The sequence below is a fragment of the Microplitis mediator genome, chromosome 10 (assembly GCF_029852145.1).
Source record: "Microplitis mediator isolate UGA2020A chromosome 10, iyMicMedi2.1, whole genome shotgun sequence".
Taxonomy (NCBI): Eukaryota; Metazoa; Arthropoda; class Insecta; order Hymenoptera; family Braconidae; genus Microplitis; species Microplitis mediator.
Window position 1 is genome coordinate 5,526,939 of NC_079978.1, and position 20,528 is coordinate 5,547,466.

Here is a 20,528-nt window from a genome sequence, read left to right on the forward strand (position 1 = left end):
CGTTGGTTACAATAGATGGGCAGTCAGGCTGTCGTTGAGCTTCATTTGCGTGTTAAGATTGAGAATTGACAGGTAGAGTTATCTGGTATGATTATATAAAACTTGTAACAGAAATATCGAGTTCTTGTGCTCTGTAAATAATCAACAGTTTCAGCGCAAAAGTATTTTTAACTTGAGATAAAATTGCACTGAAACTGAGGCCGTTATTTAACGTCAAGTGAAATATAAATTTTTTTACTTGAGTAAGGTTTCAACTTGACATCATTTTTTCAGCCTTTCTTACGGTCACGTAAAAAGACGAATGTGAATGTAGCAGACATCAGACAAATTTAAAATTACTAATAAATGGAGTAAAAAATTAATAAAATAAATTTTTAAAAATGCGCATTTAGAAAATTTTGAAATTAATAAGTGCATTTTTTTATAAACATTGTTTTTATAATTACTTGTAATTTTAAAGTTTTCTGATGTTTGCTACATTCACATGATCCTGAAGTTAACAGACAGTCAACAATTTTTGGATTTTTTTTCAATAACTCAATTACACAAAAAAAAAAATAAAAATATGCACATGTAGAAAATTAAAAAAACTATAAGGGCCAGTTTTTCAAACCAGGTTTATTTTTAATCTGGGTTTAATTATCATTGCTGGTATATCTATGTTATTAATATATAGATATACTAGTAATATTAATTAAAACCCGGATAAAAATAAATTCGGTTTGAAAAACTGGCCCTAAGTGTAATATTTTTAAATATTTTTTTTTTATAATTTATTGTTTTTAAAAAAAATCCAAAAATTGTTAAACGTTGGCTAACTTCAGTATCATTAGATAATTTTTCACATATGACGGTAAAGAAGTCTGAAAAAGTTTAGTGTGGGCAGTTGCAATTTAGTTGATGTAAAGTGCTGAGGTCGCTAGAAGTCAGTTTTAAATTTTGAATTACAACGCATGCGCGCAAGATGGCCGCTCAGTTCAGCCGAGCGAATCGTTTAGTTATGTCGCGTCTAAAATTCTACTGCGTCTTTAAAAGAATTAATTACTAATTACTGAGTTTATTGATAAAATTTATGGCTATAGTTATTTATAAATATTTATTCGTGATAAATAAACAATCTGATATATTAAATTCAAATATGTAACAAGTGGTAGATATAAATAATTGTCGTTGTAGAACTGAGTGAAAATCGTGGAGCTTCGGTGCCGTTGGTGTTGATATAATTGTGTGAAAATAAATGAGTGTGAATGTAGCTGGCAATTGGCAATTTCAAAAATTTTTGAATAAATAAATAAAATGGAAGTACAATCGTCATTATTAATGCCTAGCACACAGAGTCGTTAGAACTTTTAAATTCCATTACCAGGCATTAATGGTAGCGAGTGTAGAGTAAAAATTAACAAATGCGTCTTTAAATAATTGAAAAATCAGTACGCGCATTTTTTTCAATTTTAGTAATTTAATTAATTAATTAATTTATTTGAATTTTATGAATTAGTTCATATCTGCTACATTCATGCTCATTATAATAAATGTAATGATAGTGATTTAGTAAATGTTGTATTTGGAAGTGACTATCAGAACTTTATGATTGTAAGTAATTTTTTATCAACTTTACACATTAATTAACTGGGTCATAGTTTTATCAATAATGTGTTACACTTTATGTTTCGCAGATGTCTTTTGGAGATGGTGTTCAATATTTAGCCTGATCCTGAAGTCGCCAACTCTGGGTTTCATCATCAGTCATCACCAGTAAAGGTAAGTCCGATTTTATTTTGCGTGTCCTGTTATATTTTTCTATATATTTATCTTCGACATAAATTTTTACAAACATACAAAAGAACTTATCACCAAGTATTAACAGTACACTAAATAATTTTGATATCCCAAAAATGTTTATGATACTGAAGTTAGTCGACGTCTAATAATTTTCGGATTTTTTTTAAAACGATAAATTATAAAAAAAAAAATATTTAAAAAAATTACACTCATAGTTTTTCTAATTTTCTACATGTGCATATTTTTAGTTTTTGTTTTTTTCTAATTGATTTGTTGTAAAAAAAATCCGAAAATTGTTAATCGTCTGTTAATTTCACGATCATAAATATTTACGGAATGAGTGTGAATTTAGCAGATATAAGACAAATTTTAAATTACAAATAAACGAACTACACAATCAAAAATTTTAAAATAAAAAAATGCACACCGTTTTTCAAATTCTATAAATGCGCATTTTTTAAATTGTATTCGATTTAAATTTAATTCACTTATTTCAAATTTTTTAAAATTGATGACTTTCAGCTATAGTCACACTCATATTTACGGAATATGAATAATTTCATAACTCAAAATCTTACATTTTTCCACTAGTAAAATTCTAAAATCACATTCATTTTAAATCAATGTACAGTCTCGTAAATATTTTGGAACAGTTTGTCGGTATCACCGCTATTGATCAATCGCTATAGTAGTTTCCTACCGACCTAACAGCGCTTGAAAATATTTTACCATGAAAGAATATTCCCTTCACGACCCATAAAACAGTAGGATTACTCGCTTAGTTCGCCTCTCAACATATAGATGTAGTTGCAAAATTTTCTATAATTTTCAATTCAAATTAAAACCAACATATTCATAAAATTTAAGTATAAAAAACCTCTTTGATTATTCAAACATCGACGATCAGTTTTTGTTTACTCATAAATGAATATTCCTCTTCTTTATGTTAATATCTAATGATTTATTCATTCGATAAATATTTCTTATGAATACTCATTGATATTTTCATCAAAACTCACTAGAAAAATTTCCATTAGCTAGACTTTTATTATTATAGATAATAGATAATAATTTTTCCCATGATATTGTTGATGTTGATTGAATAGTAAATGTGTTCTGTATCAAGTGTTTGAATGAAGGATTTGTTGGATATTTTTAGTTTCGAAGACTTGTCGTAGGAACACATTGAGTTGCGTTAACATATGTTTAGTTAATATTTTTTGTGAAGCAAAAAAATGAAATATCAGTATGTCAACTTAAAGCATTAAGAAATAAGCGTGAAGGAATGAAGGAAGAGGAAACTAGAGAACGTTTTGGTGTATATAAGTGGCAGCAACGTGTTGGCAATATGCGGTCCAAACGGAACCCACATCCGTATCGCATTATTCAAACACTCGGAACTGTGAATTAGTTCAAGATCATCATCACCATCGCCGTAACCACCAGCAGCATCCATAGCGTAGCTGAAAAAAAAAAATTCCATGCATACATAATACATGTACTGCATACAAGGGACAATTTATAAATTTTACCATTTGAAAAGACAGCTGACGTGTCTGTCGTGTCCAAAATGATTGATCAACTCAGAAATGTGCCGACATTATATATAATATCCCCATGACAGTTAACACCCCCGTGTGTACAACTTGGTATTACATTCGTCTTAAGTCCGATAACTGTCACACAAAGGTATCATCATCATCATCATTATGATCATCAAAATCACCCCGAGGAAAATAAAACCGAAGACGAAGACGAAGACGACGACGAATAAAAATGGCATTTTAACACTATCCCATGAGAGTAGACAATCGAAGAGATCTCTCGGACGAGTTTAATGTCTCGTCTCAACCTGACACTATATAACTGACTCTCGAATATTTAAAATGACTGTAAATCCTATATCTACATATACTATCTCATCAGAAGGATCTTTTAACCACATTGGTTCGGGATACCTGCGGATACATCTCCCGCAGTGCTCTGGCGTGTCCACCCTCGATGGCAACCCTCGCCGATACGATTCTTATTCTCGAGTAGTCGAGAGAAGACTCTTGAGCCTCGGAGCCTGATCACCAGAAGCGATCGGTTCCAAAGTAGACCAAAAGATCGTTTTTATCTCACTGAAAGATCAACTCCTCGGCATTGGACGACGCGAGAATGGAGACAGAGAGATGGACGAGACAAGTTTAAGCTTGAGGGGACTGTGATTCTCTCTGGTGTATCATACATACATATAAACTGGCTTACTGTCTGTGGGATTTTTTCATTTTTTGTTTTTAAATATTCACCCGAGGTTTATGCTAATGTTATTTAATGTTTTAAGATATCTTTCTGAAGTTACGGGCAATAATTGTGATGTACGTTTTATTTTAGATGACTCAACAGGTGGCGCTTAGACGTCTTGGCTATTCTTATCATCTTCTTGTATTATTTATACGTTATTATGTTTATATATTTACAATACAACAACCACAACCAGTAGCATTAACATGACACGTATGAATATTCCCGCGTACAAGTTTCTTCTACACAATAATATTCATAGCTTTTGATTGACAGCATGCAAATTGAATATTAACACCCGTTACGTTTATCACACAAAGACAATCGTTTTATGCAGTGCATGCGATCTTTACTCTAGCCTCACATAAACATCATACAGCAGAATCTCTAGGGTATACAGCGTATATAGCCTACATAATTTTGCATCAGAGTACTCTTAACTGCACTTGTGCAGATACACTACCCTCTACCCACGTACACGCGGTATATTTCTCATGTCGGTTCGTTCGAAAGACGTGGAGTATTAGTGTGATATGCACGACGAATTGAATGCGTTATGCAGCCGAGCTGTCATATTCCTACGGACGTTTTGCACCCGCACCCGCGCCCTTGCTACACTAGTGTATCAGTATGCGTGTAAGGATGCGTGGGTTTGCTGATGCAAGAATAATCCTTCAAATGCTTCGTCAACAGATCTACAACTCTAGCTCCAGCTGATGTGGTTGGTTATGGTTACTCTCATCATTTGACATTAATCCCGCAGTGGGTAAAACCAGTTCGATTAGCATCTTCACAAGAAAATACATACTTATGCTCAGGATTATTGTCACACAAAAAATTATTAGATGGTTTCATCGCAGCATTTCAAATTTGAAAGTCTGCTCTGGTAAAAATAATTTTTTGATTAACGGTTTCAAAGCTGGACAATCTTGACGGGCGATGATTCTCATTCTCATGGCAATGGCGATAATGACATAGCTGCTCCTTGTTTTGACTCGAGGTGTGCATATCGTATCATTTTCTTGGTGATATGTGCATCGCTAGGTATGCGTGTGTTGTATCATATATTAGTATGTATGTATGTATAGTAGGTATATCGGTGTACATACGCAAGTGAGACGTTGGAAAGGTGAGAGCGAGGGTGGGCGGCAACCGAGTCAGGATCGGGAGGAGTTGCCGTGGGCAATAAGTGAAGTGAGTTGAGTTTGAACTGTGGCTGAGTGAAGCGCGGGCGTCACGGCGACGTCGGCGTCGCGATTTGCCTCCGCCAATCCGTCCCTCAGCGGCCATGTTGCTCGTGTTCCTGGGGCGGAGCACACCAGCAACACTCTTCTTCTTCTTCGTATCCTTAGTCTTATTCTTATATTCTTCTGATGTGTTGTTGTACCTTGTATGTTAGCTGAAGCTAAAACTATACTCTTACAGGTTATACCTTTACCCTGATCTACCTTTTGTTTGTAGACTTTTCTAGAGTATGCAGAATCGTTAATAATAATACTTGCTCTAGTTTATTCTTTTAATTCCTCTACTTAAATACATACTATGCAATAATTGCTGACACTTCAGTGTGATAGGTTGCAAACTTTACACCTGCGTTTGCTTGCATAACCCTTTCATTGTATTTAATATTTCAATCATAGATATTAATAAATATTGATTACATATAGTACACTTGTATATCTACATATGTTTTATGATTATAAAATATCATACTGAACAAATAGAACAATACTGAACAAGAAAATCGAAAAAACGAATTTATATGCGACCATTACAAAAATCACCACTAGGGGGCTAGTTTTGAAAAACTTTTTAAAAGCAGAACTATGTTAGTTCTTACTTATAAAAAGCTGAATTGTAATAGGATTTCTGATGTCTTCTAACATTTCTAATGACTACACGCTGAGAAGTTTTGAGTAAAAATTACCCATAAAGTTTGGTACCGTAAGGACATCTAGCCAGTAACTAAATTTTGACTGTTGTTAGTAGAAATTGCACTTCATTTATGTGCTATCGAGTAGTATATTTTACAATGTACATAAGAAAAATTTATATATTTTCCACATGTCCTCACAGTATCGAATTTTTTCGGTAATTTTTACTAAAAATTTCTCTGCGCCCGAGTCAAAAAACAAATTCTAGTTTGATCCTCAAAAGCTTCAATTCTTTTGATGCTTTCTTTGCCGCCCAGAAAGTAACTCTATTTAAGTACTCAAAATCCTCAATGAGAACCATGAGATCTAAATGAGAATAATTTATCGATTTTAAATTATAACTGAGATCTCAAAATCCTCAACGAATCCCACACGGAAAAAGATATATCCGGAAAAATATGCCGGCAAAATAGCATACATACGACAATACTACAGATATAAGCCACATATACTACACAGAAAAAAAGTATTTCTTGGCGCAAGAAATATTTTGCATTATGAATTGAAGACAAAAATTTTTCTAGGACTAGAAAAAATTTCTTGGCTCAAGAATTTTTTTCTCGCCTCAAAAAATTTTTTATCGCTCCAAGAAAATTTTTGTTTTCAATTTATAACGCAAAAAATTTCTTAGGTCAAGTAAAAATTTTCTTGGGGCGACTTAAAATTTTTTGCGTCAAGAAATCCTTTTTTTTTTGTGTATTGTGCTGGGATATATATTTTTTTCGTGCGGGATGAAAAGTTATATTTCGGACTTTGAAAAATTTTAGATAGAAAAGGAAGGGGAGAGAATATGTCAAAAGAGAATTTTTAGGTTCAAATGCACGGAAAAAAATGATTGTCAATAATTGTAGTTCAACTTCTAATTATTTATGTCATGTTCAATAAATAATGTCGTTTCAATCAGTAAAATTATGATTTTAATGTTTAAACTGCTATAATTAACAGTTAACCGTTGAAATATACTGCTTGACTATTTAAAATTACTACTTAAACCTTAAAAAACTACAAGACACTTGTCAAAAAAATGCATCTGTTATTAATTTCTCACGTTCTTCTGTAAAATTTACTGAGATTCGGTCTAGGCGCGCTGTTGACGAGAATCTCAGTAATATTTACTAATTTTTTTTCCGTGTGTGGATAAAATTGTTCCTGTATGTTTTGAGTATTTTGAGACTCTAATTCATATTATGTTGTTCCAGTTTAGTCCTCAAAGTGTTAAAATTGGTCGTAACTACTATTTTGAGGACTAAACTAGGATAACTTTCAATACTGTTGTCAATCTTAAAATTAATAATTGATCTCAAAAACCTCATTGAGAACTTTAAGACAAATCCGAATTTGTTTTTTGACTCGGGCGTGTATTCTAAAACTTTTCAGTGTTTACTTGATATTTTACCATTTTGACACACTGTTGAAATCGAATCATTACTTCAATTACTACACATCAAGTAAAAAAAGGCGGGTAAATTTTTGTTGATTATACACATAAAAAAAAATTTTTCATACACACTTGTGTCATGCGTGAATTACATTATTTGTAGAGCTGATATGTTTTACATTTTTTGAATTTAAAATTTTCCACCAGTCTCCCACAAAATAGTTGCCAATAATTTACCCATGCAATAAATTTATTGCAAAATATATTATTAAAAAATTTCAATGATTGACACAATAACGTATTTTAAATATAAATTATTTTTTATGTGTATACATAGGTTTTTTTGTTGGCTGTAGGCGACGGCTGTCATACACCAAACGAGTAGATTTAAATGTTTTAACAAATTTACATACCAATGAATATTTTCCGTTAGATGGAAAAAATATATATTTTTTCATTTAAAGTTTAAAATTTTTATCACCATAAAAGTAAATGATTATTCATACAAACGTTGTAAAATTTTATTTTTTATTTAAATTCTCGAGAAAATAAGATGCGTGACAAAGCTTGTGACTAAAATTCGCTGGATCGTGTACCTTGCTGTAGATATGCATCCTTTAGTACCGACGAATCTTTTCTCTAATTAGTCTGCTTGCTAATTTGTCTATCTCACGCCTTAAACGTGCGAATCGATTCGACGATCGTAAGAAATAAATTTAATGCTTTAGCTTCTGCCTGTTACTGTATTATATATATGTATATATAATATTGTAATCTCAAGACCGACAAAAAGAAAAAAAAAGAAAAAATAAATAAACGCGTGTCGTGATAATGTTGACCGTATTTCAATCTCAATACACACATAAATCATTGATCGAGCGAAGACGCACAAGTGCTAAATAAGTCGAGCTGTTAATAAATGCATCCAAATAAATATTAAATCTATATACATATTTATTTATTGGTTCGTTTAAAATTAATATTTAAAATATGTTCTATTGGAATATACATTAATTTAGACATTATTAATTGATATTAAATCACGTGCCGGTTACAATTACAATCAAAGGCGGTTTATCTTTGTAAAGATGAGAAAATATTTTTTTTACCATAAATTAATAATGAATAATTGTTATTATTACTGTGTGATGAGGATACTGATGTAGATTAAATAAAGTGATTTTATTTATAAAAAATAAAATCGTGCAAATGCAATTCGTGTAACAAAGTTGTGTTGCAGCTTCTGGCAATATCAAGTTTATTTGAGGTGAACTTGTATGAAAGATCGCTTACCAGTTTTCCCCCTGCAGTTGCCATCACCTTTACATATAAATATATATATACCTACGTATATATATATATTTATAGGTATATACAAAACATTGGTATCCCGTGTTTACACCCATTTATTTATGGGATCTGATCCGCCCACAGTCTATGGAATTTCAGTATATATCTCGATGAGATTAAAAGAAATCTTCTATTCTCTCAACACACCAATTTACCATTTTATTTCTGTTCATTTCTTTTATCTCATTGCCTTTTTTAACTGTGTAATTTTAGCTAGAGAATTGAAGATTTAAAAAAAAACTCAACTGTCATTATAGGGAGAAAAATAAAATAATAATCTAAATGCTGCAGGTGGATGACTGTATTTAATATGTTACTATTTAATTCTCGTGCTCGATGTTTAACGTTATAATTGTATGTAGAAAGTGACATGAAGAATACTTTCCTATTCAGATTTCACTGATAAACAATCTAGACCATCTTTTAACTAAATTATGGTGCTTATATCCATATGCATTTATCTATTTCTCTAACAAGACGTTTTTATAGTACACTATCTTACATCTAACGTCTTAGATTAATTTTATGTTTCGTGTATAGATTCGTAAAATTTATTTTAAAATTATTGGTTTTAATTTTGATAATTATTTTAATTACAATTTTTGTATCCAATAATTTTAAAAGAGTAAAGAAAATAATAGGTGTGAAATAATACAACCAGAGATATTTATCTGTTGGTAAATTTTTTTATTGGAGTTGAAAAAAAAGGAAAATACATTTTTATCCAAAAATAATAATAAATCAACTCATATGTACGTCAAATAAATTCAGTAGAACGTTTTTGATAACAAACAGAAACAATAACATATATAAATCTACACTGGTAGTGCAAAACGAATTGTATATAAAATCTAATCGTGATTTCATTTGATGTAAATCCGTTTCAACTACGCCGCAATGGAAATAATTAGCTCGATACAAGTGCCGAGACACATGCTACATACCTTTACGACGATATAATCTAAAAGTATAATCTTTTAAAAATCTAAATGCCAAGTGCGGAGGAAAGAAATAAAAAAATTTGTCGGCGATTTCCTGGCATCACGTCTGCCATCAGACTTTACGATGCTGCGCAAGTAAATCCGATTAAAAACACTGAATACCAGCAGAAAGACGTCGGCTAAAACGCGAGAGTTTAATATTATATATTATGTATCTAAGTACAGCACTACTTTACTGGTTACTTACCGTACACCTCATTTCAGAGCTAGCTAACTCATAATCGCCCTGTGAAAGAGTATCGTTTCTTACCGTATCTGCCTCTGCGGGACATGATTTCTAGATGGCTAAAGTATTGCAATATATTTTTTATTTATGTAATTTCACTGAAATATTACCTGCGAGTACTGAGTCTCTAGTGTAATAATATGTCGCCGTTCATACACTTCATTTGATTCACCAGTGATATAAAGAACAAAAATCTTCTTATAAGACTTATTTATCGGTTGACAATCGTTCGAAAGGAGTGAGCATTGCGCTACGGGAGTTCTCTCGCCGATTTCACGGTTAATTTATAGCTAAAAAAAAAAATTACCTGAGTAATAATCATAATATTAAATCCTTCGTATCTCTTTTTGTTCAATTTTTTTTTTTTTTATTTTATAAACTTCATCCTTTTCTATAATAAATATAAAAGCGACAAAACGACGACGAAGGTCGACCCTTTCAGGTAAAGTTTTGACATCGATTGTAATCGATACGTGGCATACTTCAAGTCCTACTTAGATCAATGTATATATGACACTGGATACCGGTATGAAGATACCGGTTAGTCTACGGGCTTGATCACATTGCCACATACAAGTAAATAAATAAATAAATATATAAATATATAAATATATATATATATATATATATATATATATATATATATATATATATATATATATATATATATATATATATATATATATGTTTATGTTTATACAAAAAGTACACACGAATAAACGGTATTGAACCCCAAGGGACGAGATTCCTCTGCACATTAAATGAACAGAAAAAAGAAAAAAGAAATGCAGCATTCACGTATGAGTTTACTTGCCTGCGCTTCATTGGCATAAGGAAGAAATACAGCTGCAAGTGTAATTATGACGACGTTGAGCAGAACTCAAGGCAAATGAATTTGCATGAACAGTTGGAAGTGGAATAAATGAAACGAATGAGCATAATATAATAAAGTGAAAAAAAAGTAAAAAAAGAACTGAAAATAATATATATGTACTATATACGTATATTCAAATGTGGTATATGTTTACTCAATAAAAACCAAGATATTTTTCATTAAAGCGATAAAAAAATATGAAATAGTATATATGTTATTCACATATGGTTACTTTATTGCAATTTGCGACATTTTATCTTTACTATGTATTGCTTCCTCAACTTTTTCTTAACCGTTTTCGAGTATATCTATACACATTTATTTTAACAGCTGCGTCGATGCAATCGCCATTAGAATAATTGCCATTATGGTCTTTCATTTTTTTTTTTTTTTTAGTAATCGATATGTAGATTATTGTTCATTAGTTTTTAAAGTTATCAGCGGACTCAGTTTTATCATAATAATTGTACGGGTCATTTTTTTCGACGTGTCCCATATATTTATTTTTTTTTCTTTTTGTTGATAAACAATTATTACGAGTTGTACATAACGTATGCGGGTGATCAATTTCTTAAATTTTTTTTATTCAAATTTAATATTAGACGTCGTCAGGTCGTGCCAATAAGTAATTAATTTACTTACCGTAAATATTGTCTTTGTTTTTGTTTTATTAATATTTTATTGTGTACTTATATTATATGTATTATCATATATATATATAAGTATGAAGAATCTTAATTATACGGGCATTATTTAATGCAAGTATTTATATGGTACATTGAAATTCAAATGTTGGTATGCACGCAATCGTCTTATACGCAAGTATGTTGATACGGGATAATATATGTGCCACGCATTTAAAAGTTTTAGTTTGGAATTTTTTGATTGGCGTTATCGAGCAAATAACGCAAGGGTTTAATTGAGCATTTGTCATACGATTGTCGTTGTTGTTATTATTATTGGTATTAAATGAAATAAATAATAATGAAGAGTAATTGGCGTGAAAAAAGGGTTGATGACGACAGTAAATTAACAGCAGAAAGTTAACTGAGCACGAAACTGGGATCATTTACACTCACCTGTCGTCGTTAACGCATCAAACTTTACTTTTTCTTTCTTGATGGCTATTCAAAATGAAAGATGTATATTGTGTATATGTATATATATATATATATTCCGGGGTATATCTTGGCAATGGAGTTGTTTACGTCACGACAAATAGCGGATGACATGGCTTTTCAGTGAATCTCGTAGGAATCATTAATCACTAGAGTAGAAAGTATTTGTGGTTAGATTATATAACTCTCTTATTCTTTTTGTCTTATTTTGTACATATCTATTTAACAAATATATTTTTTTATTATTATGTAATTTCAAAGATTTTAATGTTATCTTTATAATTTTTCAAATTATTTATTTGTCTCAATAATTTAAATCCAATAAATTGGAAATTGAAATTGGAAAAAAATTGTGAAAGTTGATTTATAGCAAATTTTGAAAAAAATTCAAATGATTTTAAAAGTATGAGTTTATAAAATAATTTGAAATATTATTTAAATAAATAAAGATCTTAACTTGTCGAAATATTTTAACAGAATTAAAATATTCAAAAACATTCTTTGGATATATATTATAAAGAAAAATATTTTGGTATGCAGAGGCACGAAGAACGTGTGTAGGTGTTAACGGGGTTTTAGCAAAAAGAATACAAGTTTTAAGTCATAGTTTATAATGAAAGGATCTTTTTCAGTTGTGGATGGCTTATAAAGGAAGAGGAGCTGAGATTCGAACTGAGTATTAGTGAAATTTAAGGGATAAAAGTTGGTAAAGCCTAGACCACGGCAGGTGAAATCGGCTCTGTTATGCCCGCCTATATTTGACGGTTGTGGGTTAGCTTTGGCCACCTTTGACTTAAATCCCTGGTCCATCTCTTTGTCGCTCGTTTTTTCCTTTAAATATCGTCATCTTGTTTTCTCAGGGATAGTTATGAATAAAGGAGAGTGCGTGGCAAAGGGTGGTCGAAGCATTTTACCGGGTATTATTCAGCCCCGCGGGTGATCGTCAAGCCTTATACACTTTTTCCCTCAGATGCTTTTTCTAGTTAAGTCGCTTCAGTCAGCTCCTCTCAGACTTTTTCTTATTTTTATTTTTTTATTTTCATTTCTATAGAGTAACTCCTTGCCATCACATTCTCCTCGATTTTAACCTTCTCCAGACAGAGAGCATCTTGGATCACTGGTTCCATGGTTCTGTTGCATTCACGGTCTCTTATAAAGGAAAGATTCTGAATCACGCGGGTATCAAGGCACGAGAACGACGTCTTAAAGTCTGTCTGATACATTTATATATCATATGTATATATATTATAGATATATACTTCGGTGGGTAGACGTAAATCAAAAAGAGCTACAGCATCTAGAATATCAAGTATTCATTGGAGGATTAATGCTAGTGGCGTGGAAAAAATTAAGAGACCATGAATAAAGACTCTAGATTAAATAATAGAAATTTTTTTTGAATCAGCGTTACCATACACACTTAGGATTTAGGATGTATTTTTTATGCTACATCGATGCCATTTTGCTGCGATCATCATTTTAAGAGGTGAAAAAAAAATATAATACCTACAAAATGAGAGCTAGATAAAAATTTAAGCTGTATAATAGAAAAAAGAACTTGAGTAGTTTTTATTTGTGGTTCTGGTCTGATGCCATCACACTACATATATAAGTATATTTATTTATATATAGGAGGATGAGTGTAGAGTGTAGACTAAAAGATCGTCTATTTGATTCATCGGTCGTTGGGACCTGTAATTACAGATTATATGCCGATGGGACCTCGTAATTTCGATGATTCGTCCAATGTGTGCTCCTCTCGATCTCAAAGTCTTTTCTTCTTGGCTTTTGGACACCTGTTGAAAGTTCGCCGCCGAAGTGTCTAGAGGTTATATATATATATATATATACACACTTAGAATTTACTTGGATCTATTATACATTTTATCAAGCGGGACTACTTCACATGGGCGCACACACAACAATATAAAACGATGAAGTGAGGATCTACTTGTAAAATTTTGACTACTCATTCTGTGAAATGAATCATCTGAAATTATGTGCGTTGAAATTTTTTTTGACGGCATATTACTGTATAGTCATCAATGACTCTGTCTCATTACTATTGATTAATTCAATGGAATTTAGTAGTACTTTTGAAAATTCTTAATTATCGTTATTGTTCAGCCAAACTTTTTTTTTTTTTGTATACTCAATACTCATTCAAAAGGATTTAGTTTTCTACTAATTGACTCTTTAAATTCGGATAATTAAATGCAATGAAAAATACATTTTTTCATTTTACTAATATTACTTTATAATAATAACTGTTATTATTATTATTATTATTATTATTGTTATTATTATTATACACATTAAATATATTTATCAGATATTTAAATGTAACTCATAAATATATGTATATCGTTAGTTAGAGTAGTTTTGAGCTTATCCACTTTAAATAAATTCACTCGATAGTACCTTTACACGTACCTAGCAAAACTATATATATATACGTATATTACTTCTGGTGTATATACACACTATTTTCGCAGAATATGTATACATATCTATATGTATATCCCTAGAAGCAAGCAAAACCCCAGAGGATATAATATGTATTCAGAAAACTTATTACAACCCGGTGTAAAGTCATATGCACGAAGAAAAGCCGTATATGCGCTGTACGTTTACCCCAGTTAACACACACTACACACCGTAATCAATAATAATAAAACGTTAATCCATTTTATAATTCGAATTGCGAGCTCTCCTTGCTTTAATCCGATATCATAAAGTTAAATTTTTAGGCTCACTACAGTCTACGTATACACCTCACAAAAATATTATATTACCATAATTATTATTATACAATTTTCGTGTTTTTTTTTTTTTTTTTTTTTTTTTTTTTTTTTTATAAAACGAATTAAGTACAAAAAATTTTCAATTTTTATTTTATATTTTGAAATAAATAAAATATATATTTTTAAAAATATTTTTAAAGGCAGTCTTGGATTTATCAACTTCTGTAATTAGATTTTAGAACAATTTACATATACATACATATATATTCTAATTTTGCGAGCAAGCGTGTAAACATAACAACGATTTATTCATGATTTAGAAGTTAAGAGACAATCAACAATTTTCGGTTTTTTTTTAACAAATCGATTACAAACAACAAATAAAAACTAAAAATATGCACATGTAGAAAATTAAAAAAGCTACAGGTGCAATTCTTTTAAATATTTTTATTTTTATTTTTTATCATTTTGAAAAAAATCCAAAATTATTAGACACTGGCGAACTTGAATATCATATGAATGATTAAAGTTAGCAGACATTTAACAACATTTTGAGTTTTTTTAACAAAAAAACAAATATTAAAAAAAATGTTTTGAAAAATTGCATGTATAGTTTATTAAATTTTCTACATATGCATTTTTTTAGAAATACATTTTTTTTATTATTTATCGATTTAAAAAAATTTATTTAAATTTCAAATGTCCGCTAACTTTACTGTCATATCATATGATACTGGAATTATCCGACGTCTAATTATTTTTGGATTTTTTAAAAAACGATAAATTATGAAAAAAAAAAATATTTAAAAAAATTGCATTCGTAGTCTTTTAAATTTTCTACATCTGCATATTTTTAGTTTTTTTTTCTTCAGATATTATTGTTAAAAAAAAATCCAAAAATTTTTGTCTGCTAACTTCAGGATCGCAATATCATATTTATTCTTACATAAGTTCTAATGACTTGTAAATAATTAATAAGACTCAAAATAAATGTAAAGTATCGAGCAAGTCACGCTTATATATACGTTAGTAATTATTTTTTATAAAAATTCAGTGAGGTATATTATTATTGATTGAAGTGAGTTTAATAAATTTGAAATATATAACCGATTGCGAAAAATATTGACGGGAAAAATTTATTTAAAATTAATTTTTTCGTTGACATGCGAATGAATTATTAAATTATGTGTGTAAACATTCGGTGGAGATTGAAGTAATGAATGATGTTTACGTGTTCATATACACCTTTTAAATAAAATATAGAACAAGTTCAAAGTCGTGACGGGTGACAGCGTCATCAGAGGGGTTGTCACCGAAAAAAAAGTAAAAAAAAAGAGCAGCAGTAGTTTGTGTTACGACAGAATGCAACCCCTCTGATACGTGGGGATCCCCGGAGAGAAAATGAGAGAAAGAATGGTTTATATATTCTCCACGCGACGAATTCTCTCAGTTATTCTTGTTCTTCTTTTCCTATTCGCACACACACCCCAAGAGACATTCAGGACGACACGATCGATCAATCAAGAAATACGTAAGTATCAGATGAACGCGTGAGAAATTTAAGCTGGAATAAAGTTTGCATGTGAAGTTAAAAGTAACAAAAGAAAAAATACGCAGATTTGTTTTTATAAACTTTTTTATGTTTTATTGCTACGGTAGCTGTTGTTGTTGTTGTTGTTGTTGTTGTTGTTGATAAGATTTTTTTTATTAATTCAATTTGAAAAAGCTATTATTGAATAAAATATTTAATAATCATTAATGCTGCGTCAAAATCAATTAAATAAATAGTCAAGTAATATACTAGACATTAATAACACAAAGAAATCACATTAGACTTTTTCATCTGACAGAGAATTACTTCTCCTCATGTGCAGTAATATTCCATAGTCGAGAGTTTGTTGCTTCAAGGCTAATGGTTCTGGTAATCGGCAGATGCGTCGTTCAATGAGGGTGAATTTCTTCTCTACGAACGAATACTAATGTCATGTAGCAATGTAAAGTAAGATAGAGAAAGAAAATATGAGGAGGACATATAATATGGATTCGAAATTACGTTACACCACGAGTGTGTGAGATATAAAATGTAAATAGAGATAAAGACAGAGATCTATCGACTTCTTCAACGCAGGCATTGTGCACTTGGATTTAGACTACATCTGATGCATCTATCGACAAAATATATAATTTCGTCTTTTTCAGTCCCTGTATTTCTAAACAAACAGTACAGTTTTTTCTCTCTTTGCTCAGAATACTTCTAATACTGGCTCTTGCTCTTTTCTGTTCTCTTCTGTTTTCTGGTCTGGTTCGGTCTGTTTGGTTCGGTTGACTCTGCTCCACTCCACTCTGCTACTCCATTCGAATGGTCCTCGGTCTCGCCGCGCGATCAGTTTGATTAATGGTCCACGAGCTACGAACTAACGTTATCGCTAAGGGGACAACGTCGAGGTAGCGCCGAATCGCTTTGGGTTTTCGTTTGCGGGGCAAACAAACGGGGTTGCCAAAAGAGAATACATATATATATACATACATGTACAATTTTTTTTTATTCTTTATCTCTGTGAATTTAATCTATATTTCCTTCTCTATTTATCTTATCATGAATAATCGTGATTCTTCGCTCTGTCATTTCTCTTTTCATCTGAGTAAGAAGTTATTTTATTTTATCGTCTCCTAAAAGAAAAAAAAATTGACTAGATCTGAGTAAAATTTCTGCCTCAAAATATTTATTAAAATTATTACGAATACGTATTCTGCATACTTATTATTTTTTCTTAAACAAAATATGAATAAATTTTATTATTTTTTTTTTGCTGAAAAATAAAATACAATACTATCTATGAGACTTTAAAATCATTACTATAAATATGTATGAAAAATTACGGTAATAATTTTCAACGAATTTTAAGGAAATTTTTCTTTTATTCTCAAGGTCTTGGTTGTATCCAAAAAACCTTTACTTATTTTTATCCAGTTATACGGGGCTTGACTTAAACTTTACTCCAGAGAGAAAATAGACAATGTATAGATTTAAATATGCGTAGAGTGCATTTTTGGGTAACCGAAGGACTTATACTGCGAAAGTCAAGGTTTTGGGAATAAAATTTCGGACACATTTACAAGCCTCTCCTTTAACTTAGTCGCAGTTTTCAGGTAGTAAACGCAAAACACGCCACGATCTTCCAAAGTCAAAATTTTCAAAATATGTACACACAATACACAGCAATTACCAAGTAAACTTGAAGCTAATATTGGCCAATAGAAACAATGTCATCCGGTTGTAATTCAAAAATAAATCCCCAAATTTCCCTAACATTCAAAAGGTTTATGATCGTAACAACCCTGTCAAGGATTTAACTCTTAAAATTTATAAAACCCAAGTTTTTTTTTTTGTGTAATCCATAAGTGCCCACGCCCTCAACTCTATCTATTCAAAACAAAAGAATAGCTTTATGGCATAACTTACAACAGTACACCCATACACAATATTTGAGATAACACTTAATACCCTAAATTATTGCTACCATAGTAAATTATTGCATACTCATGGTAATTAAGTTTCCGATTTGTAAGCTGAAGACACGAGCCATGTATAGAAAACGAAAGTCATAATAAGATATTTATATTTTCTATTGAAATGTTCATTTACCTCTTATCTACTGTGACTTTGCTTGAAAACTTTTGCTTATGCTTCTGTTCTGTGTCTATACTTCTACTTCAACTTCTATAACTACCCACGTTGACAAAGTACAGCTATAAATAATTCAGCCAATGCAATGTCACTTGCTTATATACTTACACAAACTCCCCCTTTTCAATTGAAATTTAATTATGCAAATTACTAGTTTACAATTATCGACAATTACCCATGCCATTATTTATTACTGATTCATAATTGCATGCTTTTGCATGTAAATTCATTTATTAAATTATAGAAGAAAATAACTTTAATTGAATCTTTGATCACGGATATTAATTAGTGACAGAATTATAGACACAGATGCAAATGCGGATGTAGAAGCAGACATCAATTTTTTTATTTTTATTTAGGATATTTGTTTTTCCTTAGAGCAAGATATGTTTTAGCTGACTGTAGTATAAATACAATATTGTAAAGAAAGAAGCAAATTTTTGGATGCCTAAGGACTTTACGACATTTGTCAGCGATAAATACGGGCCACCGTGGGTTCTGTTGGGCCAACACGCGCATCAGCACCGCCGGAGGCCACGTGATATTCTTTCCTTGTCTCTTTTTCGTCTTGAAGCAGTTAAATTTTATTGCACGCCCGTAGCGAAGAGAATAGACAAAGTTAAGTCGAGAGGGTAAACGAGCACGAGTATATGAACATTTGGGTTTATTTGTGCAGAAAAGAGCCTACTCCTTTTCTTATACTAAAAGTTACAAAGCATTGTATGAACATAACTATGACGTTTTTACCATCGGAGCTTCTACAATTTATATTCGATTTGTCAGGACGATTACGGGCTCATAAATTATCCGGACGACGGTACTTAACAGATGGGCCACACGTTCCCCGAAAGTTAAGTGATAATCTTAAATCGGCTACATCATCATGCCTCATCACCCATTAACACATATATATATATATATATATATATATATATATATATATATATTGTATATATATATATATTTATTTTTCTTATGATATATGCACATATAATATTAAGAGCAGTGACGATTAAGAATCCCATTACAATTATTTTATCACACTTAACTCTTTAATTTATTATAAACACTCTAGTGCCTTAATCTTTTCACGCGGTTTTATTTATTTATAATTCAATAAAACTCACGATCCCGTATTTACGTCACGGATCATTTTTATACGCTTGAGCAAGAGTAAATGCAACCAACCTCAGAAAATCAACTACCCGTCAGCCTTTTTTTATCATTTTTTTTTTTATTTACTTTTTATCTCAATTGATTTTTTCTTATTTTTTGTTGCTTAGTCAAAGGGCAAGAAAAAAAAAAGAAAAATAAGACAAGTCGTGGTTTGAGGGGTTACGGGGTTACTTTCTTCGTCGTCTTCTTAAGCTTCTTCTCTCTTATATCTATATACATATAACTTGCCGTCAAGTCACGGCAATCGGTCCCGGGTCATGGCTGTCGCACACCACCGCTCAGTTGCATGAAATTCCGGCTAAGGGATCCCAGAAAAATCTACAGATTTCGTTCGTGTCCTGAGAACAAGACAGTGGAGACGAAAAATCCGTAGGACCTTGAATGAAGGGCAAGGGGAAAGTTAAATAGAAAAATAAAAAGAGCAAGAGAAGAAAGAGGGCTAAAAGGACACGGGGTGGAATGGGTCATGGGACGAGATGCCATGGGATCGCACGCATGCGTCTTGTCCGGCCCAGCGGGTGGTGAAGCGTTTTCTTTTTTTCCTCTTTCTCTTCAGTTTCCCTTTTCTCCCTTACACGCTTTATTTTTTAAAATTCTCTACTCTCTCTTTACTCGCGCAACATCGGCTCGACGAGCTTCTCTCATCTCCTCATCTGTATCTATATTCAACTGAACAACACACCACACTCTCGAATCCCTCACCAATTTTGGGGCTATCTCAGATATGCTCTCCCGCCGACTATATTCCTACGGCAAGCGATCCCGCCTCACATCCTTCTCGCTCTCTTCGTCGCGCGGTTCTCGTTTGGTGCCAGTCAGTTGTGCTGGCCTTTTTTTTTTTTTTTTTTTTAATTTTTTTCTAAACTACTTCCCTCCTACTTATATATCCATTTCGTTTTTGACCAACCATGTGTTACTGTAAAAAACAAACCGGAGAGAAATTTAAAAATTTTAAAAAAATATCAAGATCC

At 31.3% G+C, this 20,528-nt stretch overlaps 1 long non-coding RNA gene across 1 annotated transcript; it reads right to left on the bottom strand.

Moving 5' to 3' along the window:
- Positions 1–9,415: 9,415 nt before the first annotated feature.
- On the bottom strand, positions 9,416–18,434 carry LOC130676539 (uncharacterized). The gene is made up of 3 exons (XR_008991426.1): positions 18,340–18,434; positions 9,919–10,247; positions 9,416–9,850 (listed from the first exon to the last, which is right to left on the bottom strand). It is a non-coding gene; the product is annotated as an uncharacterized LOC130676539 (long non-coding RNA).
- Positions 18,435–20,528: the final 2,094 nt, after the last annotated feature.